A 27633-nucleotide genomic window follows, 5' to 3' on the forward strand; every position below is an offset into this window, starting at 1 on the left:
GTTGAAGCCATATACCGCACGAAGGTCACTACGCTTGCTGCACCGGTTGCGTTTGCGAAAGAAGTGAGCTGCTAGCTATAAGAGCCAAAGTAGAGGCTAGTTGAAGCAGTAACTGTGACTGTTAGTTCGCGTTCGTCCTGTGTATACCTGTGCGTTCCTTTCATGTGTCCTGTTTTGTGTTTGAGCAGCGCGCTGGAAGTGCCGAGTTGTGACACCTAATTCGCGATCGCCCTGTGTGTGTTCTTTTTGTGTGTCCTTTGTGCTTCAACTTCTTGCTCTTCTTGGTGTGACATTACAATTTGTAATGGCACTCGTTGCTTCGCCTTTGCGGATAAACTGTGGCTTCTTTTCTCTCGTACGCTTTCAATTACTAGCTTTTACTTAAATTAACTTATTATAACTACCTACGACTTCTATTCACTGAAATTTATATTGGAGCAAGAATATTCAAATATTATGCATTAACTCATTAAAAAAAATGGGTTACCTTCAGACCATCCTTCGTCTAGCCCCTCAAATAGCCAAGCCGCTCACATGCAAAACACTAGTCAGCCCAATTCTTGAATGCACAAATATAATCTGAAGGCCACTTAAAAATAGATTAGGACTTAGTCCCCACAAAAAAAGCTGATCTTTTTTATCTACCGTTGTTACAATAAGAACTCAGCACGTTCTTCTTATCTTTATAATCTGAAGTTCACCACCTTTGCAATGCATCACAGCAATAATTGCTTAAAAATTCCTGCACGACCTAAGTAACTCTTTACGCTGTACCCACTCATGTATATAATTTATATTGCTCAACCTTCCTACACTCGTAGCTCGTAGAATCGTAATATATTACCGCTTAAATCGAGAACTCATTTGTAGAAATATAGATAGTTTCCCTTAAGAATTGGACGCTGGAATGCATTGCCCGGAATTTTGCGCTTTTCGCCTATGACAAATTTTGTGTCGGCAAATGTCAGGTGATGCAATCGCCACTCCTGTCATAGTCTATGATGGGCTGCAGCATGTAGAAATAAGTAAAAAATACCTACAATCCTTTGGCTTGCCCCACAGGCTCAACGTCAAGATAATTCCAGGGTCCATTTAAAATGCGCTGAGCGTAGGTGCTCTTGCGCGTTGACCGTCCTGCACAGCCGAAGTCCTAGTCATGTAATAGGGACTGCACGCCTTTCGCCCCTTAGTGACAACAGAGGATTTCCTCCTATCATATGCTCCGACTCTGAGGAAACTGTGGACAGGCGAAAACCAGATGTATGATTTAAGGGACAAGGATGTCAAGGTCGCTAACAATATGCATAAGACAGGTAATATAGTTGAGTAGTTCTACAGAGATCTGTACAGTAGCCGGGACAACCAGGACGATAATGTAATATATAGTAGTAGATCACAGGAAGTGCGCATTCCACTAGATAACGACATGGGAAGTAATGAAAGCGTTAGAGGGAATGCAAAGAGGCAAAGCCGCTGGTGAGGATTAGGTAACATCAGATCTGTTGAAACACGGTGGACAGATTGTGTTAGATAAACTGGCCACCCTGTATACGAAGTGTCTCTTAACAGCGAGGGTACCAGAATCTTGGAAGAATGCTAATATCATCTTTATCCGTAGGAAAGGGGATGTCAAGGACTTGAAAAATCACAGCCCTGTCAGGTTACTGTTCGCTGTCAACAAGCTCTTTACCAAGATAGTAGCTAATAGAATTAACACAATATTAGAATCCATTCAACCAAAGGACCAAGCAGGGTTTCGCACAGGGTACTCGGCAATAGACCACACTCACACTATCAATCAGTGAGAAATGCGCGGATTATACCCAACCATTACATACAGGCTACATAGATCACGCGAAGCCATTTGATTCGGTCGAGATATCAGCAGTAATGCAGGCACTACGGAGTAAAGGCGTCAGTGAACCATACGCAAAAATATCGAAGAAATCTACAGCGGCTGCACAACGCCATAGTACACCATAAAGAAAGCGACAAAATCCCAATAAAGAAGGGTGTAAGGCAGGGAGACACGATCTCCCCAATACTATTCACCGCGTGCTTACAGGAGGTTTTCAGTGCCATAGATTATTAGAGTTAGGACACGAGTCAATGGGGAGTACCTTAGTAACCTGTGATTCTCTGATGACATTGCACTGATGAGTAACTCAGGGGACGAATTGCAACTCATGATTACTGAACTGTACAAGGAAAGCAGAACGGTAGGTCTGAAAATTAGTATGCGGAAGACTAAAGTAATGTGCAACAGTCTCGAAAGGGAACAGCGCTTTCAGATAGGTAGCGAGCCACGGGAATTTGTAAAGGAATACGTTTACTTAGGACAGGTAGTAACCGCGGAGCACAACCATAAGACCGAAGGAACTAGGCGAATAAGGATGGGGTGGAGTACATTCGGCAAGCATTGTCAAATCATGAATGGTAGTTTACCCCTATCACTCAAGAGGAAGGCTGCATCTCACCCGTGCTTACCCACGAAGCAGAAACCTGGAGGCTTACAAAGAGGGCTCAACTTAAACTGAGGACGACGCAGCGAGCAGTGGAAAGGAAAATGATAGGTGTAACCTTAAGAGACAAGACGAGAGCAGAGTGGGCCAGGGAACAACAGGGTGTGAAGGACATCGTAGTCGAAATCAAGAAGAAGAAATGGGCATGGGCAGGATATGTAGCGTCTAGGCAAGAAAACCGCTGGTCATTAGGAGTAACTGATTGTATTCGAAGAGGAGTCAAACGCGGGAGGCGTTAAAGAAAGTTAGGTGGGCAGATGAGGTTAAGCAGTTTACGGGTATAACGTGGCGACAGCAAGCACAGGACCGGGTTGATCGGCGGAGCATGGGAGAGGCCTTTGCCCTGCAGTGGCCGTAGTTAGGCTGATGATGATGGTGATGATGATATATTCCGACAACGCTCTCACGTGCAAACTGAGCAAGAAAGCTACTGAGCCTCTTGAAAAGCAAACGTTTTAAAGAAGTCGTTCATACATTCACAAACAGCAAGATTAAATAGAAGATTATCGTCGAACTAGCACAGTGGCAGGGAGCCCTAAAGAAAAAGATTTGCCCAGCTTGCACTGGTGGTTCAACGCTGGAGCAAACAGCGGCGCTGGGCGGCCTTCCTCGTTTATTTTTTTTTCTCTTTCATTCTCTTGCTCTATGTTTTTTTATCTCTTTTGTGTCTTTGCATCTATCTTTTTTTTTTCTTTCTCTCGATACCTATTTCTTTCTCATTTTTTCCTCACTCTTTCTATATTTCTTCTCTTCATTTTCTTTCTCTATTTCTTTCCTTCTCATTTCTTCTTTCTGTCTTTCTTTCTTTTCTTTTTCTGTCTTGATCCCTCTTTCTCTGTCTCTTTTAGTGTCTGTTTCTATCTTTTATCTCTGTCTGTTTTTTAAATGCGAAGCATTTCTTAGCAAACTTCTGCGACTTTGAGCGTATCTATCTATCTATCTATCTATCTATCTATCTATCTATCTATCTATCTATCTATCTATCTATCTATCTATCTATCTATCTATCTATCTATCTATCTATCTATCTATCTATCTATCTATCTAGCCGCCTACGACTTTGTGCTCTCCTGGCCGTTTCGTTAATCGGATGTTTACCAAAATTGGTGTGTCATAACATGGCCTTATTACGAACATAAATGACAGGTCATATCACGAAAATCATGACACGCATGTCATGAACAGCATGATTTACATTCCACGGCCTTAGGCTCTCGCAGCCGTTCCGTTAATTTCACATACACCAAAATTGGTACGGCGTGACAAGAATTCATGACGAACATAGGTCCTAACATGCAAATCATGACGCGCATGTCAGGTGCAGCATGATTTACATGACATGGTCTCTGGGCACTCGCGGCTGTTTAAATGAAGGGATATATACGAAAACTGGTATGACGAGACATTTCTGTATGACGAACATAACTGACACGTGGTAACATGAAAATCATGACATACATGTCATGTACGACATGATTTACATGCCACGCTCATGGCGCACTCGCGGTCGTTTCGCTAGATTGATATACACCAAAATTGGTATTGTGCGATGTGACTGTATGAAGAACATGAATAACAGGTGGTAGCATGAAAACCATGACATCCATGACATGTATGTCATGATTTACATGCCGCGCTCATGGTGCATTCGCGGCCGTTTCGCTAGCTTGATATACACCAAAATTGGTATTGTGCAAAGCGACTCTATGACGAACGTAAATGAATGGTGTTAACTTGAAAATCATGACATGCATGGCATGTACGACATGATTTACATGCCATGCTCACGGCGCACTCGTAGCCGTTTTGCTAGATTGATATGCACCAAAACTGGTATTGCGCGATGTGACTGTATGAAGAGCATGAATAACGGGTGGTAACATGAAAACCATGACATGCATGTCATGTATGTCATGAATTACATGCCACGCTCATGGTGCATTCGCGGCCGTTTCGCTAGCTTCATATACACCAAAACTGGTACTGCGCGAAGTGACTGTGTGATGAACATAGTGACAGGTGGTAACGTGAAAAACCATGATATGCATCTCATGTGTGGCATGATTTACATGCTATACTCATGGTGCACTCGCGGCCATTTCGCTCGTTTGATATACACCAAAATTGGTACTGCGCGATGTGACTGTATGACGAACAAAATGAGAGGTCTTAAAGGCCAACTCCGGCGATTTTTTGGCCATGTCAAAGTAATGGTGCTTTTATGTTCCTGAGACGCTCCTGTTACGGGCCCGATAGCAGAAATACTCGGCAAATTGGAGAATAATTTTAAATAAGCAAAAAAGCGCAACACCGAAACCGAAACCCAACCGAGTGTACTGTCTACGTATGACGTAGACGTTGTTACGAACGAACCGGAAGTCGTGCAAGGCATGCCGGTCACGCCGGCGCGGAGTATGAAAACTGTGACAGCCGGGACGACCAGCGAAGCGCCGGCCAAACCAACGCTGTCTGTCGCCTTGTGCACAACAGACGCTCGCTGTAGCGGCCGAAGCGCCGAAGTTAGCGGTGCCCTCGGCTGCGTCACTTCCGCCGCCTTACCAATACTGACGTCATAGACGCAATGTTGCCAATAATTGTTGGAAGCCAGGAAGGCGTTTGTAGACAATCTTTAAAATTCATTTGCAAACAATCTGCGCATGTCTCAAGCCTGTAATTTGGCATAAATGACGGAAACGTGCAAAGGAACGTACCCAGCGAATTTCATTGAGATCCATCGACCTCGAAAAATCGCCGGAGTTGGCCTTTAACATGCGAATCATGTTATGCATGTCATGTACGGTATAATTTACATGCCACTGTCATGGTGCGCTTCCGGCCATTTTGTTAACTGGATATATACCAAAATTGGTATGGCATCACACGAGTACGCGATGAACATAAACGACAGGTCATGCATTGTATATACCAGAATATGCGTTTCATTGGCATGGTGTATACAAGATTGTGCATGCATGCGTGCATGGCAAACATGCGATATATGGTGGACTAGATGCCATGGCAGGAATGATTTCATTTGGCTCAAAGACAAACAAGGCGATGTATGCAGCACTTTGCTGGCTGCTTCGCATTACATCGATTCCCACAGTGCGTGGGATCTGCCGATTTTTTGTGTTTCAAGCTTTGATTCTTCTCTTTTTTTCTCTGTCACTCTTTCTCTCTGTACTCTTTGACACGCCCATCCGATTTATTGCATCCCATGCCGGACAAACCTGCGCAGGTGTTCTGGCAGCGAAGCAGAAGATGAAGAGGAAGAAGTAGAGAGCGCGTCCTAATTCATGATGATGATAATTTGCTGTTCACTATGCACGGACTAACGGTTAGCTAAACAGGTACACTGTTAAATAAGAACATGCACCATCAGACTTAAGACTTTCAAAGAACTCGATTCCTTTTCAGGTGGAGTGACAGCGGAGGTGTCGAGGTGCAGCCTTTCAATGCTTTCACAAACCCGCTGAGGAGAAAGAGGGAAAGCGCGTCTTCTTTGGTAGTGAGAGTGTTGCTGCGGTTATGTGGGATTGATGAGCTGGGGGCGGCCGGGTGCGGTTTAGTTCACTCGAGACTTCGTTCGCGCGTGAGCCAAGTCGCGAGTTACTCTCCTTGACTGTCACTCCCTCTGTCACTCCCCCTGAAGAAGTAGTCGAGTTGATTTCGAAACGTCGGGAAATTAACCAGTTGTTTGTTTGCATTCCTTTCAAAGTCTTACTTTATTAACCCAACCACACAGGCAAATATGGCAGCTTTAAACCATCAGACTTGCAGATGGGACGCATCTGCAACAAACGATCGACCAAGTTGCTCCACCTCTTAGAAGTTTGCATTGTGCGGGGCAGGCCGTTGCAACTTCCGAGGAAGAAGAAGTTGCCGCGTTCACGAACGGCGCATTTGCTCGAGACCCTGTTCGGCCTTGCCTGCATATTCGGTGCCCTAGGATGAGTTTTACACTGTAATAAATACTTTAGGTTCTGTACCGAAGGCGCTTCTCTCTTCAAGGTCTTTTGTTATACACACATCTCTGTCCTTCTTGGCACTAGATTATTACAGCGGGCCGATGCGCGAAACGTATTCAATGTCGCACCTGGACCGCTTCCTTGGTAACCTCAGTGTCAAGCGGTCTCTGCTCGGCTATTTGCCGCACGGTGTCGACGTGGAAGAAGCGGCCAGAGTTGTAACAGCTTAGCCAGATGAACAGCAGCAGAGCCTCGGAAATGAGAAAGTATGTCTCCAGCCCGACAGCTGGTGATGTAATCTGGGACGGGCTCCAGTTCACGGGTTGCCCTACGTGCGTTGCTGCGATAAAGCGAGAAATCCATCAGAGGTTTACTGACAGCCGCACGGACGAAGCAATGAATGCGATAGCAACATTTTGGAATGTCGCACAAAGAGTAGCAAACATCTACGAACTTTGATCATGATAATAAATGTTGTTTAGTGGCGCAAGAACCATTGTTGACCAAAGAGCGCCAAGGGAACAGTTAGAGAGTTATCAATTATTACGTAAGATGGCTGTATAGCGGCCTAAAACCTTGTGCACTAAAGGTGCATAAAACATATATAATTAGTAAAATCATGATTGTGAGGTGAAAGTTCACTGATTGAAAGCGGTGTCAGTGACGAAATATGTTGAAGCCTGATACCATACGAGAGGCCTACTGGCTCGCAAGGGCTAGCAAGGGCCCGCAGGATAGTGCGTTCAGAATATAGTTCTCCCGTAGCATCATCTTCTTTGAGAGGATATGCTACGATTCCCCTGTGGAAATGACTTAGCAAAGCTCATTTTAAAAAGTTTAAAACTGATTGTTAGCTAAGGAGTGGTTCATGACCTAAAATATTGCAGGATGAAATGAAATGTTCTCACGGTATGCGTCAAAAAAGTGCTTTTTTTCTTTCCGGCTCTATCTGGAGACATTGTAGCAGGGCTTGAAGCACAGTGAGTGCCTCCCAACATCTACCACAGGTCGGAGGTTCAGTACCAGACAAGAGGCGACTGTGTGTGCAATAAGTGGGTGGTATTATTAGTCTGCTGAATAATACATCAGTTCGCCTAGATGTAATAGTGGATGGCCAGTTACCAATTATTGGCTAAATTAGATAAAGCTTGTTTTGAGCCTGGCCACCCCACAATCATTTCCAGTATATGAGTGTTTTTCGTAAATAAGGCTTTACATGCATTTCAGGAACAGCCACGGATGCAATGGCAGTGCCTGCGCGAAAGTTGTCGCCAACTGGTCGCCGAGTATAATGACTTCGATATCTCTGTACACAGCATATGACGATCTGCTGCTTGGAACTATGAGTTGTGCAGGAAATGGAACAAAGCGATAGAATCAGAGGACTCTTGTGCCTTTTGAGAAATTTCAAGTCTTTTACAACGCTTGAAGGGTCTGTGTATATGACCACCCTATGTATATTTATTGTTGACTTTAAGTGCTGCCATTATTGTATAGGATTCGGCTGTAAAGATGCTTGGTTCTGGGTGCAACACTCTGGCATTCGTTAAAAATGGGCCAACCGTTGCGTAAGATACGCCATCGTGAGACTTAATTGCGTCTGTAAAAAAGTCTGTAGGTGAACATTTGTGCTGTCTTTCTAAAACGGACTTGTGGATATGGGCAAGAGGCACGTGTTTCGTAACATCTACAAAAGACAGAAGCATTATATGAGCTGCCACTTGGTGGAAGCTGTACAGCGGGAGCCGCTAGACGGTGTTCAAAGAGTGGGACTTGCATTTCCTCCACCAAACCTCTTACGCGAAGTGAGTAGCGCTCTCACTCCAAGATGATTATGAAAGAGACGAGAACTCGACAGATCCTTTATGGTGGGATATGCTGGATGTGCGTTGTTTCCACTTACTTTAAAAAAAACAGGAAGGCTGCGTAGGACCTCTGAAAGTGAAGTAAAGGCTTTCAAAAGAGCTTGTTCTGAAGGCGCTCGTAGAAATGCGAATGCCTAGATGGTAGATGGGATCAAACATCTTCAAAGTGCCTGGTGTCGTGGACTGATAAATTATGGCCTCGTAATCTAGGCGTGTACGTATAAGGCACTTATACAAATTCATTAGGCACTTTTTGTCACTACTCCATGTAGCGCGTGAGAGTACCATTAGGATGCTCATTGTTTTCATGCACTTGTTTCTAATAGCTTTAATGTGTGGTACAAAGGTGAGCTTGGCGTCCAGAATCAGGCCTACAAACTTATACTTCGCCTCCACAGGTAATCACTCATCATGTAGGTCAATTTCGGAACTTTGGTGAATCCGTCTCCTTCTAGAAAAGAGAACACATGTGCTCTTTTTTGTGGATTTAACTTGAAGCTGTTCTCACCTGCCCATTTGAACACCTTGGTCAGACCGAGCTGGACCTGCCGCTCACAAATCACGAGATTGCATGATTTGAATGATATCTGGATATCTTGAACACATGTAGAATAAAACATAGTTCGTAGGATACGAAGGCGCAACGAGTTCATTTTTATAATGAAAAGGCTACAACTGAGCACGCCACGTTGTCGTACTCCAGTTTCCTGCGCGAGCGACCGTGATAGTGTACTTCCAACCCGAACACGGAATGTGCTGTTTGACAAGTAAATTTCAATCGTATCGAACGTCCTGCCACGTATACCTAAGTGTGAGAGGTCTCTCAGTATTCCAGAACGCCACGTGGTGTCATAGGCATTTTCCATGTGAAAGAATACAGACAAATATCACTGCTTGTGCACAAAAGCTTCACGAATTTGTTCCTCGATATGTATGAGATGGTCCGTGGTGGATCTACCCTCTCAAATGCCGCATTAGTATGGGTCAATCAATTTATTTGATTCTTGAAAAATGTAGTACGCGACAGTTGCTCATTTTTACAAACACTTTACAAAGTTTACTTGTCAGTGCTATTGGTCTGTAACTTGAAGCACAGGATGGATCATTTCCCTCTTTCAGAATGAGGAATTATAAAAGCCTCCTTCTAAGCATATGGAATCTTGCCAGATGACCATATAACGTTGTAGGGGCAAAGTAGCATTTTTTGTGTTTCAGAGGGTAGGTGTTTTAGCATCTCATATAGTGCTCGATCAGGACCAGAAGCCGACTTATTGCAACCGTTTAGTGACGTCAGCAGTTCTGCAAGGCAGAATAGCCGGTTATATGCATCGTTTTTTTGTGCATTTCCGTTGCAGCTTTTGTTGTTCTATTTGCGCTTTGTACATTTGCAATGTATCAGAAGAACGTGTTGAGCTGGATATGTGTTCAAAATTTCTAGCGAGAGTGCTTGATCTTGCAAGCTATCACCTTGGGTGCTTATAAGATTAACGTGCACGTTTCCTGGCCTTTACCTCTTTTTACCTTATTCCATACTTTCCCTTAATCTGTATCCGGCTTGATACTGGATATAAATCTTTCCCAGCTTGTTACTTGTCGGTGTTTTCTCCTTCTCTGGGACTTTCAAGTTTTGAGGTTTTCTGCTGTTAGAAGTTCACGAACCATACCCCAAGCTTTGTTCTGCATTCTCCCTGCTTTCCGGCATGCATCGTTCCCCCAGGGAACACGTCATTTGGAGCCTGTGCCGCTGGTTTCGGGGACACATTTAGAAGCGGCATCAATCAGTGGTGTAGCGGCACACCGTGCTCGTGCCCCCCCCCCCCCCCGAAATGTTTTCCTGCCATACTATACAGAGCACCAAATGACACTCGACCACACGTACCTGCCCGGACCCCACGTCGGATCAAGGGCGTGCCCCCGCCCCCCGAAAAAAATTTCTGCCTACGCCCCTGCATCAATTAAAAAAGCTGTGAGATACTTTACAGCATCATCTATGCTTTGAGCAGACATGTCCGACCATTTCATGCGAGTGAGGGTTCGGTAACATTCCCAGTCGACTGAGTGAACCTTCCACCGAGGGGCCAGCGGAATAACGTCATATTGATTGGTGCACTCGGGACTATATCTAAATGGTCACTTCCATGAGGGTTTGAAGTACATTTAATTTACGATGGGGAAAAAGCGTCGGAGACGCAATACTAAGATCTATGACAGAGTATGAATTGTTGGCAAGGCTATAATACATGGGTTTCTTTGCATTCAAGCGATATGTTCCAGAGGAAGAGAGAAACTGTTCAATAAGGCAACCTTGCGCAGTGCAGCAAAAGTCTCCCCACAGAGTACTGTGGGCGTTGAAATCTCCAGGAACCAAGAACGGTTCTGGTAGTTCATCATTAAGGACTGAAATTCATGTTTCTGTAGCTGGAAATGCTGGGGGTATGTACAGAGAACAAATGGTCATTAGTTTATTTAAAAGAATTGCTCGAATGGCAACTGTCTCGAGGGATGTCTGAAGTTTTATTATGTACACGTTACACTTCTGTCTACTATAATGGCTACGCCACTTGATGACGCCTCAGCATCATTGCGGTCTTTTCGGAAAATGACGTAGTGGTGGAGAAAATTGGTATGTCTATGTCTGGATTTTAGTTGTGCCTCCTGTACACACAGCAGCTTTAGACCGAGTTTGTGGAGAAGCCACCCAGAATGCTTGGGTTCGAATCCTGATGGGATCCTAATTTGTATTACTTCCATTCGTCGGGTCAATGCTGATGATGACGGTTTTTCTTAACGCTCTCGCATTTAAATTACGAATGTCTGTTCTCGCCGCTTCTGGGTATATATGAAATGTCAATCGCATGTGGCGCATACCGTACAACGCGGCCCGTGGTAAACGGGTATGTGCCACACGTGTCTGGAGGAAAGGGCTTGATGACGTACGCGACAGGATTTTCACGTTATTCATGTGATGACCCGACAGTCATGTTTTTCAAATCCTCTTACCCTCCCATGCAAATTTTGGTCAACACCAAGTTAAGGAGGCGATCATGAGAGCGCACAGACGTAGGCAGCTAGATAGATAGATAGATAGATAGATAGATAGATAGATAGATAGATAGATAGATAGATAGATAGATAGATAGATAGATAGATAGATAGATAGATAGATAGATAGATAGATAGATAGATAGATAGATAGATAGATAGATAGATAGATAGATAGATAGATAGATAGATAGATAGATAGATAGATAGATAGGAATGCTCAAAGTGCCACAGGTGCGCTATGAAATGCGTCGCACTTAAAAATTATGGCAGCTTCACACTCGTGGTGCCAAGCTTGAAGGAATTGCGGAGCTGGGCGGCCTTCGTTGTTTGTCTTTATCCTTCTCTTTCTTTCTCTTTCTTTCTCTCAGTCTCTCGTATCTGTTTTTGTACCTGTAACTTCTTTTTTTTCTATTTCCTTCTTTGGTTTTCTTTATTTCTCTCGGTCTTTCTATCTCTTTTTCGCGCCTGTTTCTATTTCTTTCTATCTTTCTTGCTCTTTCTTTATCTCTTTCTCTCTCTACTTTCTCTTTTCTTTTCTCTTTCTCTCTCTTTCACGTGTTTCACGTGCTCCACTGCACCGAACAGAGTTTTCGTTTAAAGGGCCCCTCACTAGGTCTGACATTTTTGCCCTGACGAGCGCAATGCATACAGTGGGCTATCAGGATCACGTCTGCCAAAATTTGCAACACTACGCGCCGCGGAAATGCGTCAAATTTCAAGCTGAACACTGCTTGCCCTTCTCGCGGGCACACGCCGAGAGACTGAGGGGATGACGTACACAATGGAATGGCACCCCGTAGACGGTAGTGATGTGACGTCGGTCCTCTACGCAGACGACTGTGCTATGACGTCGCCAACAGTAGCATGGAGCCAGCGGCTTCAGAGGAGCTCTTGGCTTGTGAATGCTAGGAGTGCTCCCTCCTATTTTTTTTTCCTCCATGACAGAGAACGCCGACACAACGCCCACGGCCGCAACATAAAAGAAGGTAGCGGCCGTGAAACGCCACTCGCGTGCTCGGGATAGCTCGGTTACGTCATGCGGACGTGACCATGCATGCGCATGACGTATTAATTCGTATGCGTCACGTGAGCCTCCTGCTCCGCTGCCGAAGAGGGCAGGGAATAGATTTGGTTTGCGAAGGCTACATGGGGCGAGTGGCAAGAGTTTGCAGCTCGCCTCCACGCATCATGGTTTTGCGCCGCTACAAATTATTGTTTTTTCAGCTCGTAATGGACAGATTTTAAAAATTCTTGCGACATAATGCTCTTCATTCGGCACACAACAACTTCCAGCTTCTAACTAAAGTTTGCCATGTGGCCTGGTGAGTGGCCCTTTAAAGCTCGTACCTGCTGTATTCAGTTGTAGGGCCTGCCCAATTCCTGTGGTACCTGTGCCCACCTGTGCTTTTCTGCGGACACGAAAGTTTTTACGGCGGCTTAAACAGCTCCGCTGTTAAAATCACTCTTCCAGCCGGAATCGAATCCGGAAATTCTGCGTGGCAGTCAAGGACTCTGGCACAGACAGACGCATGCTTGAAACTGGTTGGCAAAAAGACCATGTACAGGCGCCATATCGGTCAGCTTCACGAAGCAGTTCACCGCAAGCCCATTCCCGACCACCTTCGTACCACTTATGAGGTCGCCTCCATCCCACGCAATATGAATCCTCACTACGTCAGGCTCGGCGGATTATCGGGTCGAGCCTCTTTCAGAGGGGATATTGCCACACGTGTTTACTGCTTGATTTTTAAGTACGCGGGTTCCACCCGCAAAAACTGTTAGCTATGCTCGACGGAGACCGCACCGCAATGTTTGAGAAGTTTCGCGATTGTTTCAGAAGATTACGCGCCATATGCGAATAGTCATGTTTACTCGAGAGGTCAGGCGAGCACCAGCGATAACGCTGGAAGGCAATAAGACATGTCTAAAAGATGACGCGTTCCACCAATGGGCATATTACTTGACGGCCGATGCTGTTCTCGCCGCTATCAGTGTGCAGTTTGAAGTGCTTGTAGTTTGACCTTTCATTTTCCGGGCACAGGTTCGCCGAAATAAAGACTTCCGCATTTCCCAGTGTTCCTGCAGCCTTCTTCACCGTCACAACCACGTGACAATATCCCAGACATAGCTTTTTATGAGATGATACGTGCGTATTCTAATCTGAAGCAAGGTATCGGTACGGGCTAGTTGCTATTCCATATTAAACTTGCGTACAGCGTAAGAAAAGACGTAGAGACAAAGAACCGAAAAGACGAACACTGATTTGCAACTAGTTCTTTATTCCGAAAAACATGCGTAAATACCTATGTACACAAGATAGTATATGCCCCGAACCACAACACGATAGCCAACAACACAGTGAATGGTGATACGCAAACCTACAAGAAACGCAACAATCATCCTATCCAGGACAAGAGCGCATGTAAGATTTTAGAAACGCCAGCTCTTTTTCCGTTAGCGCAATTGAAGGTGTGGAAGGTAGCGCCAGTCCGTGTAACCCCTCTTCATTTCTCTTCTCTCGGTTTAAAGTTTTTGCGCAATGAAGTACCAACTCCACTAAATAGACACGTTAAACTGATCCAAACAATTACAAGCGCGATCGAGACGCTGTATCATCGCAGATAACTGTTCACAGCGGAAAGCAGATTCTATAGCTCGGCATTTCAGTCTTAATAACAGTTGGTAACGGGCGAGGCGATGAAGTCTCCGCAGAATGTGCAGCATATTGAGGACAACCCTGTTTTTTATCGAGGCTCTGCTCTCCTGTTGCAGCAAAGACAAGACGGGTGGAATACGGCAAGTGCTACGGCACCGTTGGAGTCGACGGCACATGAGCCCAGGAGCTGCCGAACAATGTTGACTAACTGGGAAGGGCGTCGATCACTAAAGGTCTTCACAAATTAGTAGGTGTTGGGGGGGGGGGGCGGAGTCAGACACCATGGTGTGGTCTAGAATGCAATACTTCAGTCGCTTGTACGGGGCATCGTTCGAAGGTGCAGCGATGACGGCCGCCACCTCTTGAACCACATCTGTAGGCAGGTTTTGAAGTAAGTGGTGAAACCGAGAAATATCTGATTTAATGCGGTAGTGATGGAAAATGGCTTTAATTTAACGAAACATAGCTGCGGGATTTTGCGCCGGAAAGCGGGAAGGCGAAGCCAGAGGGCTGCGACGTCCCGTGAGCTCGAGGTAGAACGAGGCGGAAGGTTGCCTGAGGGTGGTAGGTTTCTGGGCTCGGTCATCGCTCAGGCCGGAGTCCCCGTTGTTGGGCCCAGCGAGGTTGCATGGGAGAACCAGTGTAGCAGAGGTCTAGAACCAAACTGCGCGTGCAGGGTTTGCACCTCTAGAAAGCGCCGCCCATTTTTATTTTCATGTCTTTTTGCAAGCTCGCCCAAAGGCGTAAGCTGAGGGCGCCTACCTTAGCGTCCGCGCGTCGCGGAGCGCTACAATGCAATAGCCATTAGGTCATTGATGTGCCGCACGAATCCCTGGATTACAGACACTCTTCATTAGCGCTTAAGTGCCAAAATATAGCTTAAAATTTTCTGCGACCACTGCATCTACGATGTAGCTGAAACACAATAAGCCGTTGCGAATGAGAGTAACACTTCGCGTTTTTAGCTTTATGTTGCAGGAGGAACCCATGTGTTATGTATCGGTTACAGATCGATACCTTCATCTGTTGCAGAAAATAATAGCTGGCACACTGATGTTAAGAAAGGTGATGTTCTGAGAACATATAATTGCTCCCCAAAGCATCGCTTTTTGTGCACGGAATGCCACAGTCATTCATATGACTTACCCTCCACGCTATTACTGCTCACATCAACCTGGTACACTGCCCATTTGATGTCGAAATGTCGTGAAAGAAGTGAATGGCGTTATACATGTGGCGTAGCTACTAACTCCTTTGACGAAAATAGCAGACGCTGGCATCTTGCGTGTGACAACGGCCAGTAACTAAAAGAGCGCTTTTCTGGTGCAAATATCTCATTAAGACAACGCCCACAATATCTATTTGTCGCTTCGTCTCCTAAAAAGTTCATGTTGTTGGGTAACCACTTGTGAAACGTACCTTCGCAACACAGATCGATGGGCGCCTTGAGAAGGCCGGCGAATCGGTCGACTTCGTACGCGCCAAGGAAGTCCTCAGTGTCCTTGCAGAAGGCGTCCAATGCAGTGGAGTTTTCAAGTGGCAATGAGTCCATGTAGTCACACGTGTGGTGCACCCATTCCAGCACAATTACTTTTATGACAGCGAGAGGCATTGCGCAGGGTGGCAGTGAAGCGCAAACCACGTGAAGGTCCTGATCGCTCTGCAGAAGGAACACGTAGGCTTCCAGCATCGTCGCGCCTGCAAATCGCCAAAGGCACTTGTACGCATACTGGATATACGTCGAAGTTTATTTGTGGGCATCAACACCTATATTCGCCTAAAGAAGTTACAAGAGGGGGCGCTTGAAACGCAATTGAAAAAGCAAACAAACATGTAAAATACACAAGTGAAAAACTGGCTTAAATTAACAAAATTCCGCGATAAAGTAGGAAAGCGTATAACAAGTACGAAACGTTGAACAAGTACGAATAACACGTAATAACGTAACAAATGTGAACAAACCGAAATAACGTGTCGCGCAAGAAATGTTTTTAACGAGCATTTAAAGAACTATCCTACAGCGAATTGACCACATGAGCAGAATTTCATCCTTCAAGATATGGTTATTCAAGATATTGACAGCGCGAAAAATTAAGAAAGGAGGAAGCAGTGGGAGACAGACGCCCACTTGTCTGTGTCCCCTCGCCACGTTCTTCATCTATTTTTAGCCTCATCAATAGCTTGTGCACTGGAGTACCAATTAGCGAAAACTTCACGTTATCATGGTTGATCACAGCTTCAATGAAACGCTCTTTGCGGATCATGCCTTACTCTGCGCGATAGAGGACCGCAGTGCCTCCAAATGAGTGTTCACAGCCCCACATGGACGCTCGCGCTTTGGTTCTCACAGAAACAGTGCTACGCTATGGACGACGGACAGTGACGGGCAAACATATCGCCCGTCGCTGGGCACCTAACCAATCATGACTAATGATGACATGAATCTCATGATTTTCATCTTATGACCTGTCATTTATGTTCGTCATACAGTCATGTTATGCCATACCCATTTTGGTATACACCCGATTAACAAAACGGCCAGGACAGTATGAAGTCGGTAGATAGATAGATAGATAGATAGATAGATAGATAGATAGATAGATAGATAGATAGATAGATAGATAGATAGATAGATAGATAGATAGATAGATAGATAGATAGATAGATAGATAGATAGATAGATAGATAGATAGATAGATAGATAGATAGATAGATAGATAGATAGATAGATAGATAGATAGATAGATAGATACGCTCAAATTTGCAGAAATTCGCTAAGAAATGCTTCGCATTTAAAAAACACGACAGAAAAGAAGTGCGAAAATTCGGCAGGTCCCACGCGCTGTGAGAATCGTTTTCATGCGAAGCAGACAGCGAGTACTTCTGTGCTGTATTTTATGGCTTTGAGCCAAGCGTTACAAGGCGGATCGACGTGTTTTTGTAAGTGTAGTAGCTGTGTGCATATCGTCGGCTTACCGGGCACGTCGATAACACTGGCGTTAAAGGGTAACTTACGGTGCGACGTAACGTCAGCCCTCATGTGAGAGCACATAGGTCGCTATTATCGAAACTAAGTGCACTTTATGATGCAATCAGTTGAATATCATGCCCAACTTTCGTTATAATAATTCTCCGGGGTCGAGCAATGCTTCAATATAGCTTGCTGGATCATAGGAATTCAAATGTGATGTTTATTAGACTGCTATAAAAGCGGAGGCAACACTGGAACCCCAGACGTTAATCTGATATGACGCCTGTATCAGTGAAGTACTTATGTATAGTGTTTATTGTTTTCTTGTAAAATTACACAGCCAGCACCACAACCACAATTGCCGTTGCAGCGCCATTACGCCTGCATAGGCTGTTTTTTCGAAATCAGCCTATAAACCTTATTGCCACGCAGAATGCGTGGGTTCGATTGCTGGTAGGGTCCGATTTTTTCTTCTTTCCATTCGTCCGGTCAATGCTGCCGATGTCGGTTTTTCTTAACACTCTCGCATTTAAATTACCAATGTCTGCTCTCGCCGTTCCTGGGTTGACATAAACTGTCAATCACCTGTGGCGCATACCCGCTCACCGCGGCCCGTGGTAAGCGGGTATGTGCCACACGTGTCTGGAGGAAAGGGTTTGATGACATACGCGACAGCATTTTAACGTTATTCATGTCGTGACCCGACAGTGATATTCGTCAAATCCTCTTACCCTCCCATGCCAATTTTTGTCTACACCAAGTTAAGGAGGCGATCATGAGAGCACGCAGATTTAGGCTGCTAGATAGACGGATAGGTAGATACACTGATAGGAATACTCGAAGTGCCAAATGTTCGCTAAGAAAAACTTGGCATTTAAAAACAACTTTAACATCATTTCAAGGTCTTTAATCCATGCAATAGCGCGTGAAAATATGGCACAACCACGACACTTGTTTTTTAGCAGGAAAGTGTTTTATGCCGGCGTTCACCAAGAGGTCAGTGACGTATTTCCGTCACGGAAATGACGTCAAAAAATTTACACAAACAGATGGCGAAGAAAAACGTTCCGTCAACGTGCATCGAACCCACGACCGCTTTGTCCACAATAACAAATGCCGGGCACGCTATCCATGCGCCATGGCCACAGACTCTAGAGGCTTTACAAACGCGCCTTTTTTATCTAGCACTTTCCCGGTCGGCGGGATGGTGTTGCCCTCTGGGAGCGGTAAAGTAAAGTAATTCGTCATCACTGTGGCCTCCGCGATTAGCACCTGCAACGCGTTACACGTCCGTCCCATTTGGCGCGTTTTCAATAAAAGTTCAATTTTGTCAATGCCTTAACACATCGCGAGGTGGCGATCTTAGTCCAAGTGTCGTAAAAGCGTCGGCCTCGCTCATTCCATCACGCTAATGCAAACCAAAAATAGCTCTGCGACGCGCGCCTGCCTCGCCTGGCTGTACCACCGCGTTCCCCGCTTACGCTGGATACGAGAAAAATTGCGGCGCGGCTGCCGAGGCGGCACGACGCGCTTTGCGTTTCCCTCTAGTCCGGCCGTGTTCTGCGTTCTGCGTTCAATACGCGACGCTCTTCTGGCTATCACACCTCGTTCTCTGATTACGCTTTCACCGTTAACTACTACAGCTACCACAAAGGTTTGTTTAATCATTTAACATTGACGTTAGTCATCGGGATGGACATGTACCACCAATCATGAAAGGGGGTGCATCCACGTTAAGCGCTGCTATCACATATCAATATACATTCTATAAACTCTCTGATATCAATGTACAGTAAACATTCAGTTACTTCTGTAAGGGCACGCTTTACTTTCGTGTTATTCCGATTCCTATGACGGAGGGATCAACCATCTTTTTTTTTCAACAGCTTCTATCTATTTTGTTCTCTTCGATCATTGTAACGCTCGAATTTCATTTTTGCTTGCTCTGGTCACAACGTGACCGAGGAAACGCGCGCTTTTTATTCTGTCTAACCGCAACGGTGGTCTAGTGTTTACGGCAGTCTAGTGCCCGATGCCTGTATTCTTAGATTGAAATACACGTGAAGTTTGGATCACCTCGGGATCCCGTGTGGTTGAAATTTACGTAGTCCTCGGCCACGGTGTTTCGTAATGTTATCGGCGTGTCATAAGGTTTTGAGATGTGAAACTCTAAGATTTTTTTATCACTTTATTCTTTCTACATTGCTTTCTTCTATGCGTCTTCCTCACAGCCGACTGCAGAGAGGAAGTGGCGATAGGATTCACTTTGATAACACGGAATCCAGAAATCATAGCTTATTCAGCTGAGTAACCTAAAGCGTCAATCTGAGACTCCAATATTTCTCTTTCAATACTTCAAGTACACCATTCACTGTTCTTGACATTCCGTTCCCGCCTGCTGCGACCAGATAATCATCCCCGTATACGAAAACTTCAACATAACGCCGAGCTAGCTTGCGTTCTATTCCTTCATCAATACGCCTAAATAGACATTGCTCAATACAGGGCCGGTCCTGGAGACACATTCGTTTTGCAAGTATGCAATGTTACGTGAATGACGACTCCGTAGACTGTTGTCCGTAGACTATTTACATGATATATTTACAGTAGCAGTTCCAGCGCTGACCGTTTCCGCTCAGAGCCCGAGCGGAGAGAGATCTTCCTTCTCATCGTCCGGCGCACGCGAGCATGGTTCATGGGGCTGGCAATATGCATCTAGCATAATCCCCGGCGGCAGAAGCGCCGTCTCGGCGCATCAGATGACAACGTCACTGGGAGAGTGATAGGGCTTCAAGCGTGCGACATGTATGATATCGCTGGCCTGTATGGAAGGTGAAGGAGACGAGGTGACAGGAGCGATTTCATAAGTTGCAGGGGTAACCGCAAGAAGGACTCGGTACGGACATGTGTACCGAGACAAGAGTTTTTCCGCCATCCCAACGTGACGGGTGGGAGACCACAGGAGGACAAACAACCGGGCAAGAAGTGCACGTCTCGGTGTCTGCGATCGTACAATCGCCGTTGCTTTTCTTGAGAAGTCAGAAGGCGAGTACAGGCGGTTTCACGTGAATGGACAGCCCTGGTGACAGCGTCAAGAGCATATTCGCTGGTCCGTACTGCGGGAAACGAGATGACGGTGTCTACGGGCAACGTTGGTTGTCGGCCGAACAACAGAAAAAATGGAGAGTAACCGGCAGTGTTGTGGCACGAAGAATTGTACGCAAATGTCACGTACAGCAGAGCAAGGTCCCAGTCAGAGTGGTCGGAGGAAACATACTTCGCAAGCATGTCTCTGAGTGTTCGATTGAAACGCTTCGTCAGGCCATTTGTCTGCGGATGGTACGACGTAGTGAGCTTGTGCCTCGTTTCACATGACTGCAGAATGTCGGCTATGATCATCGACAGAAATGTGCGGCCACGGTCAGTAAGGAGCTCGCGTGGAGCTCCATGTTGCAAAATCACGTCGTGTAGGAGGAAGTCGGCGACATCTGTGGCGCAGCTTCTTGGAAGAGCTCGTGTGATGGCGTAGCGCGTGGCGTAGTCTGTGGCCACAGCTATCCACCTGTTGCCAGAGGAAGACAGGGGAAACGGGCCAAGTAGGTCTAAGCCAACGCGAAAGAACGGTTCTGACGAAATGTCAAGGGGTTGAAGGCACCCGGCGGGAAGCGTCGATAGTGGTTTGCGTCGCTGACATTTCTCACACGCCGCAACGTATCGTCTGACGGAGCGTGCAAGGCCTGGCCAAAAGATAGCGTCGGCGGATCCGGTCGTAAGTGCGCGATACACAATAAGATGACAGGCCGTTGGAAGGTCATGAAGTTCGTGAAGGACAGCCGAGCGGAGGTGTTTCGGAATAACAAGCAGCAGGGCTGGTCCACGTGCGTGAAAAGTGTGGTGGTTGAGTGCACCATCCTGGAGGACGAACGAGCGATGGGACCGATCGGTAGACAATGATTCTAGGCGTTCGACTATCGTCGAACGCCTAGAATCACTTACTGACAAACATCGTTCGACGATGTTTGTCAGTAAGGAAACTGAAAAGACGCAAGCGTCGGTGTCGGTGTCAGGGATGGTCCTCGATTGATCGACCGGGTAGCGAGACAGGCAGTCCACGTACCGATGTAGGCGGCCGGATTCATACGTCACTGTGTAGCTATATTCTTGGAGTCGCACAGCCCAGCAACCAAGCCGGCCAGTAGGATCCTTTACTGACGAAAGCCAACAGAGCGCATCATGGTTAGTTATTACAGAGAAATGCGTGCCATATAAATATGGGCGGAACTTCAAGACTGCTCAGACAAGAGCAAAGCATTCACGCTCTGTAATGGAATAGTTGCGCTCGGCAGCTGTAAGGAGGCGGCTGGCGTAGGCGATAACGCGGTTGCGCCCCTCTTGTCGTTGGGCTAGGACGGCTCCGATCCCGTGGCCACTAGCATCGGTTCATTCCTCTGTTGGAGCGGATGGGTCACAGTGGGCCAATATAGGCGGCGTTGTCAAAAGTGTGGCGAGGAAAGAAAAAGCGGCGGTTTGAGCGGGACCCCACGTAAAAGGCACGTCCTTCTTCAGAAGTTCAGTGAGTGGCCGAGCGATTGTTGCAAAATCTTCCACGAACCTTCTGTAGTAGGAACAGGGCCCCAGAAAACTCCGGGCGTCTTTGGCTGACTGGGCTACAGCAAAACTCGTGACTGCACGAATCCGCACGAGAAGGAAGAGAGATGTTTGTTCTCTTCGTCCGGCGCACACGCTCATGGTTCAAGGGGCTGGCAATATGCATGAAGCAATATTGTCTTGAAAGCCTAAATTGCAGATTTTAAATAACACCTACGTCAGTATTTTCGGAAACAAACTGAGAAAAAAGCCGCCGCTGTTATCAAAATCACACTCAATGTTGTCCAAGTCGAAGCACCTTCGCACACTAAACAATTCCTCCTGCGGAGCACAATAATATAAATAGACAACGCCCACGCTAAACACGCTGCGTGTGCCGGGTTTACGATTCCTGAAGCAGCTCACTACCTCTTGCGAATTAGACACCAGGAACGGATCATGGACCCTTAAGTTGCCGAAACTTTTCTGAAGATGGTGGGACAACGACCGGTGCCATGAACGTTTCGCACACAATTTTTCCGAACGACATTCCGCATTTATGTTTTTACTGTGAAAAAAGCGTCTGACTGAAAACCTATTGCTTTTTTCGCACCAGAAGCTACTTCTTCATGGCTGTTCCAGCGCCTCCTCTATTTTTCAGTGCCTGGGCGAACGCTCTCCTCAGGCCGTCGAGCGCGCGCTCCGCCGCCGCTCGCCGCTGCCGCGTGGCGGCGCTGTGCAAGTAGACTACGGGAAGCTGGCGCTGAACGGCCGCGTGTATTACAAAGCTCCCGAATGCGTGCTTATGTTCGAGTTTAAATGAATTCGCACTTCTCACAGGCTTTCCCAGGTACGTATGCCGCATGCAGTCTGTCTGGCCGTGATGCCGGTGCGAAATTGTATGCGAATTTGATTCTATTCGTGTTTTCGTTTCTATTTCAGGATTTTGCAAACACGTGCTCCGCATGCCTCGGTATGTCGTATTGTTGCGTACCATTGTGCAAATCGAGCGGAAAGAGCAACACTGCTGGGCTTTCGTTCCATGAAATACCAGCTGCCGCTGGTTTACGGCAACGCTGGCTTGCAGCGATTAGGCGGGATAATTGGTCGCCTAATACAACTTCGAACTACACAAGAGTATGTAGCCGCCATTTTCGACCAGAGGACTTCATAGAAGGAAAAAGACGGCGGCTCAAGAAGGATGTAGTACCATCAGTCTTTGCAGACTACCCTTCACATTTGCAGACCAAGGGAACGACTGGACGAAGCATGGCAAGTATCACTAAACGTGACCGCGCTGCAACCGAACAGTCAACATGCACCAGTAGCAACGCTGCCTCGCAACCGCCGCCATGTGCAACGCTGACATTAGGTCCCGAAGCTAAGGAATCGGAGCCAATGGACATTGCAAGTGCTGCCGGTGAAACAACGGACAATTACTTTGTTCAGTGTCACAGCGAATGCGTGTCCAAGGCAGAGCAGGGTTCCCCATGCGACAAAAGTGTCCAGGTCGACAGCCGTTCGGCCTCTGCTTTGCTCGCTACCGAAAAGGCCAAATGAAAGAGAAAAGAAAGAGACCTGAGGAGCCAGATACTTAGACTATGGCAGACCGTTGACAAATACAAAGAGGAGCTCAAGAAACTGCACGAGCATGCTATGACTGCCGACATTTCCTACATTAGAGAAAAAGCAGCAGAGAAAGAAGCTTCAGCTTTATTTCTCATAGATCAAATTACCAATTACAAGAAAAAAAGGCCTACCTGGTCTGAAGAAACAACCCGTCGTTGTGTGGTACTGCGGCATTTGTCAACGAAAGCATACGAACATATTCGAGGGGAGATGCTTTTGAAGCTACCAGACCGAAGGACGCTCACCAACTATATTGGAAATACAAGTTGCGAGACCGGCTTCAGCAAACTGGTGGAAGCTCGGCTGATATCCGAAGCGGAAAGCTTTGACAAACCCCACTCGAAGGTCTGCTCGCTCATCGTTGACGAGATGAGGGTAAAGGAGAAGCTCCAATATAAAAAGCAACGCGACTGCTTTGTTGGGCAAGTGGACATTGGGCTGGAAGAGCAAAACGGCGCCCTCGTCTTAGCCAATTCGCTGCTGTGTTTTGTCATCAGTGGATTGTCGACAACGTTCCGTATTCCAGTTGCGTACTATTTTACGAAAGGCCTAACTGGACCCCAACTCCACAAGTTGCTGATTTTCTTCATGCAGAGAGTCGAAGCCTGTGGGTTTAGGATTGTTCGTCTTGTCACGGACAGTCACAAAGTAAATGTGAATTGCATGAGACTGCTTGGAAAAGGTCTGCTTACCTACCGGATCGAGCACCCCTGTGACTGTAGCAGGCTTCTTTTCATTAGCTTTGACCCGTGCCACGTGCTGAAGAACATGAGGTCACAGTTTCTCTCGCGTAACCTTGGCCCGAAAGGTGAGATTTCTGCTTCATACGTAAAAGACCTTTACGAACTGCAGAAACGCTTGTCTGTAAAGCCTGTTCGGTATTTGAGCAGGAAGCACGTTTATCCGAGCAACATAGAAAAGATGAACGTTGCAAGAGCCGTCCAGGTGATGTCTCCAAGTGTAACCGCTGCCTTGGAACACCTCAAGGATCAGGCTGGATACACTTGTGCCCGGTCGTTTTCAGCCGCAGGCCCAACGATTACGTTCATGAAGAACATTTATCGATGGTTCGTGCTTCACGATGTCAGCAACACGGCGCAGCACATACATCAGAATTTTTCGGATGCCCGCCAATTCGATGACAGCGCTGATCAGCGGCTTGAATGGCTTGAGGTCACCTTCCCGATGTACTTAGGGGCAATAAAAAGAAGATTGGACATTCCCGGGAGTTCCTCACCGCCGAAACGTATGAAGCAATTCTGTTAACTTCCTATTCGACAGTGGCGTGCGTCAGATATCTGTTGACAGAAGAGAAGTTCGTTTTTGTGCTGACACGAAAATTCAACAGCGATCCAGTTGAATCCCTCTTTGGAAGTTTGCGAATGTCATCCGGGTGCAACGATGTGTTGGACGTTCGGGCTGCACTGTGCGGTCTCGAAAAGCTATTGAAGACCGGCATTGCTGCGTCGAACGCAGCCTCCAATACTGCCCACAAAGAACGTGTTGCAATGTCGGGACATCTACTGGATCGTGCACTTTCCTCTGCAGAACGACATTCTGCTTCAGCTCCAATTCCTCCCCTGACGTCGACTGTGCAAGCAATGCCGCAGCGCTCGAGAGCAAGGTTGGTGCTGCAGAGACTTAATACCGCAATTTTGCCACAGCACCTGCCATCGCTTCAGATTTCGGCTACCGCCTATGTGGGGGGCTACATTGCAAGGGTTGTAAGCCAGCATATGGATTGCGAGAACTGCATTGCTTTGTGCACGAAGCCGGTGAGCAACCTACCCGATCTTTCCATCCACCGAGAGCCAAGACCGAGGTGGGCTTCTCTACCCTTCGGATCAACTTCTCTTTGTTCTGGGCGTTTTGAGAGCTTTTGCTGACCATGCCCTGCAGGAAGGTCCGACCTTGCAGAAGCCTCTCACTACCTTAGTGGAGTACGCCGTCCCAGCTCTTTGTTCTTCAAAGTTGCTTAAGTGTAAGGGCAATGACAGCAAAGACCACAGGCTAAAGCTCATGAACCTTAAATCAGTTCGCTTCCTGAGGCCACTTATTTGCAACTACGCATTAAACTTTGTTGACAAGCAGGACACAGATAAACATTTCGCAAAAAAGCCCCTTTTGCGAAAGTATGCGAAACTGTGAGAGCGGCATACGCTTGAATGACATGCGGGAGTTGGTCTCCGTAATAAATGCTTTTATTTGCCGCCGCTGAAATGGTGCACTCAATGTAAGCCATGAATCGTAGCGCATTGATCTTGAAAACAAAATAAGCTCACGGGGTTCCTTATGCATTTGCCCAAGACGACTCGAAAGCGAAAACCATCTTCTCCTTTTTTTTTCAGTCGATGTATTATTCCTACCCCGCCCCCTCCGGAAACATTCTGGTCCTAACGCGGTTTTGTACTGCATCCGCGATGCAAATCAACGATGTGATGTGATGACGCCATCATGTGACGTCACGTTATGTGACGTCATCATGACGTCATAGTGACGCCATGATGAAATCACAAATTTGGGCGAACTGTGACGTCATATGGTGACGTCACCACGTGATGATTTTTTGCATCACTCGTGTTGACGCCACCGACGCAGACGGTTAATTTTCACGTTTGATGAGGCTTTCGCCTTAATGACCTGTCTATTTTCGCAGTGATATCTACGTCCATATTTGCAAAGCCTCACGTTACTAATTGAGAGCACTGACTGCAGGCCGCATTTTTCACGCGCGTAACATTTGCTCAAAGGTAAAAGTCAACACTACGACTTTAGACTTGAACATCGTCTGTTTACAAACATCAGGCAGTGTTGCAAGAAGCGCGTGGATGAAGGAGCTGTTTTTGTTTGTTTTTCGTACTGCCACGATAATACTGCTTTAAGATCTGAAATGATGGAATCACTCGACATACTTCCTCATTTTTTGGCGCCAGCTGTCGCTTCCTCTCAGTGGCAACAAATGTACTTGACAAAAGCTTTACGAAGGGAACGTGAGATCACGGACCTCCTTGGAAGCAGTCTAGCGACATTCCGGACTATTTAGCGCATGCACTCAAGGCTTGCGTGTAGTCTGCTACACCAGTAGACATTAGCATGCATCGGGGCTCTTGAAGCGCCGAAGATTTCAGTATTAGCTACTGGCAAACACTGCTTTCAAAACTCGACTCTCAGACACTGAAAAACCGACTTGCAGACAAGCGAACAGAATAGTGAAAGAACAGTTTTCCGCGCGTCATTTGCCCGCGCTCATATCGGCTCAGCAGACGACGCGCGAGCGCCTCGATCAGCAATAGCCGCAAAAGACACATGCCTTCCAAAATTCTTGTTGCCAAGAGCAACAAGTGCTTTACTATTTGTTTACAAACGTTTTGATTACACTTCAAACAGCGCGAATGCAGCCGAAAACTCAACAGTGTACCAGCTGCGAGCCTGCGTTTCCGTGAGCGACGGTGTGACCGCAACTCTACTTCGGTGGCGGCGCGTGGCGGCTAAAAGCCGCACTAACACCGACGGACCGATTCCCATTGCTCTCCGCTCCTTCGCCCAGGCACAGAAAAATAGAGGAGGCGCTGGCTGTTCTCACGTAATAAATCAACAGCATTCCTCTCGATTTCTCTTTGGCTTCACTGCTAATGCGTTTGAATCTTTGTTTACAGCAGCAAGCTTTTTTCTAAAAATATATTTTCGGGAAGGACTGCAAAAAAGCGCTCCTTGTAATGTTTTAAGTTGGACGCTTTTATATATACTTTGAAGCATATTGCATGCGATTTGCTACCCATATGCTGGCGTGGCCGCTAGGCTGAGTTAGTCATATATGACGCATTATGACTTGTTAGCAACTGAATGAATGCCACAATTTTTACGCAGAATGGTAGAGAAAGTCCCTGACTACAATCAAACATATTTTGAAAAGTGAAAGATGGCCCTTTGAGAAAACCGCTTTGAACTTCAACGCTTTTGGTAAACCATTTATGTTTCAGCACAATTTTGAAGTGTAACAGTGAATGCGAAAACCACTGAAATTATTGCACAAAGAGGCTGAAGTACGAAAGCCGATTAAAACCGAGCTTTATTATCATCTTCGCTGCAGCCGTAAATTCCAGAAATTGTGCGATTTTGTGCTGTTTGCATGCTTGCGATTGTTTTCATCATATGTCCTTCGACAGCAAAGCGAAATTAAATGCTTATAAGGTTGCATTCTACTTGTTCTTTGGGAGCAATGAATACTGTTACAAAGAACTCAGCCACTGTTTCGCTATAGGTCTGCTCAAAATTCAGAATTCGCAAACTTGGCGGAAAAGCGCTTGCTGCGGCCAAAATTTTCGCAATTTCTTAAAGCGAACGAAGGCATTTATTTTTCAGAAAACCAACTTCGAAGTCAACGTTTCGA

General features: G+C 46.3%; 1 pseudogene; it reads left to right on the forward strand.

Moving 5' to 3' along the window:
* The first annotated feature begins 23012 nt into the window (after nucleotides 1-23012).
* On the forward strand, nucleotides 23013-25391 carry LOC125760305 (uncharacterized; annotated as a pseudogene).
* The last annotated feature ends 2242 nt before the right edge of the window (nucleotides 25392-27633 follow it).

This window comes from Rhipicephalus sanguineus, chromosome 10, assembly GCF_013339695.2.
Source record: "Rhipicephalus sanguineus isolate Rsan-2018 chromosome 10, BIME_Rsan_1.4, whole genome shotgun sequence".
In the NCBI taxonomy this organism is placed as follows: Eukaryota; Metazoa; Arthropoda; class Arachnida; order Ixodida; family Ixodidae; genus Rhipicephalus; species Rhipicephalus sanguineus.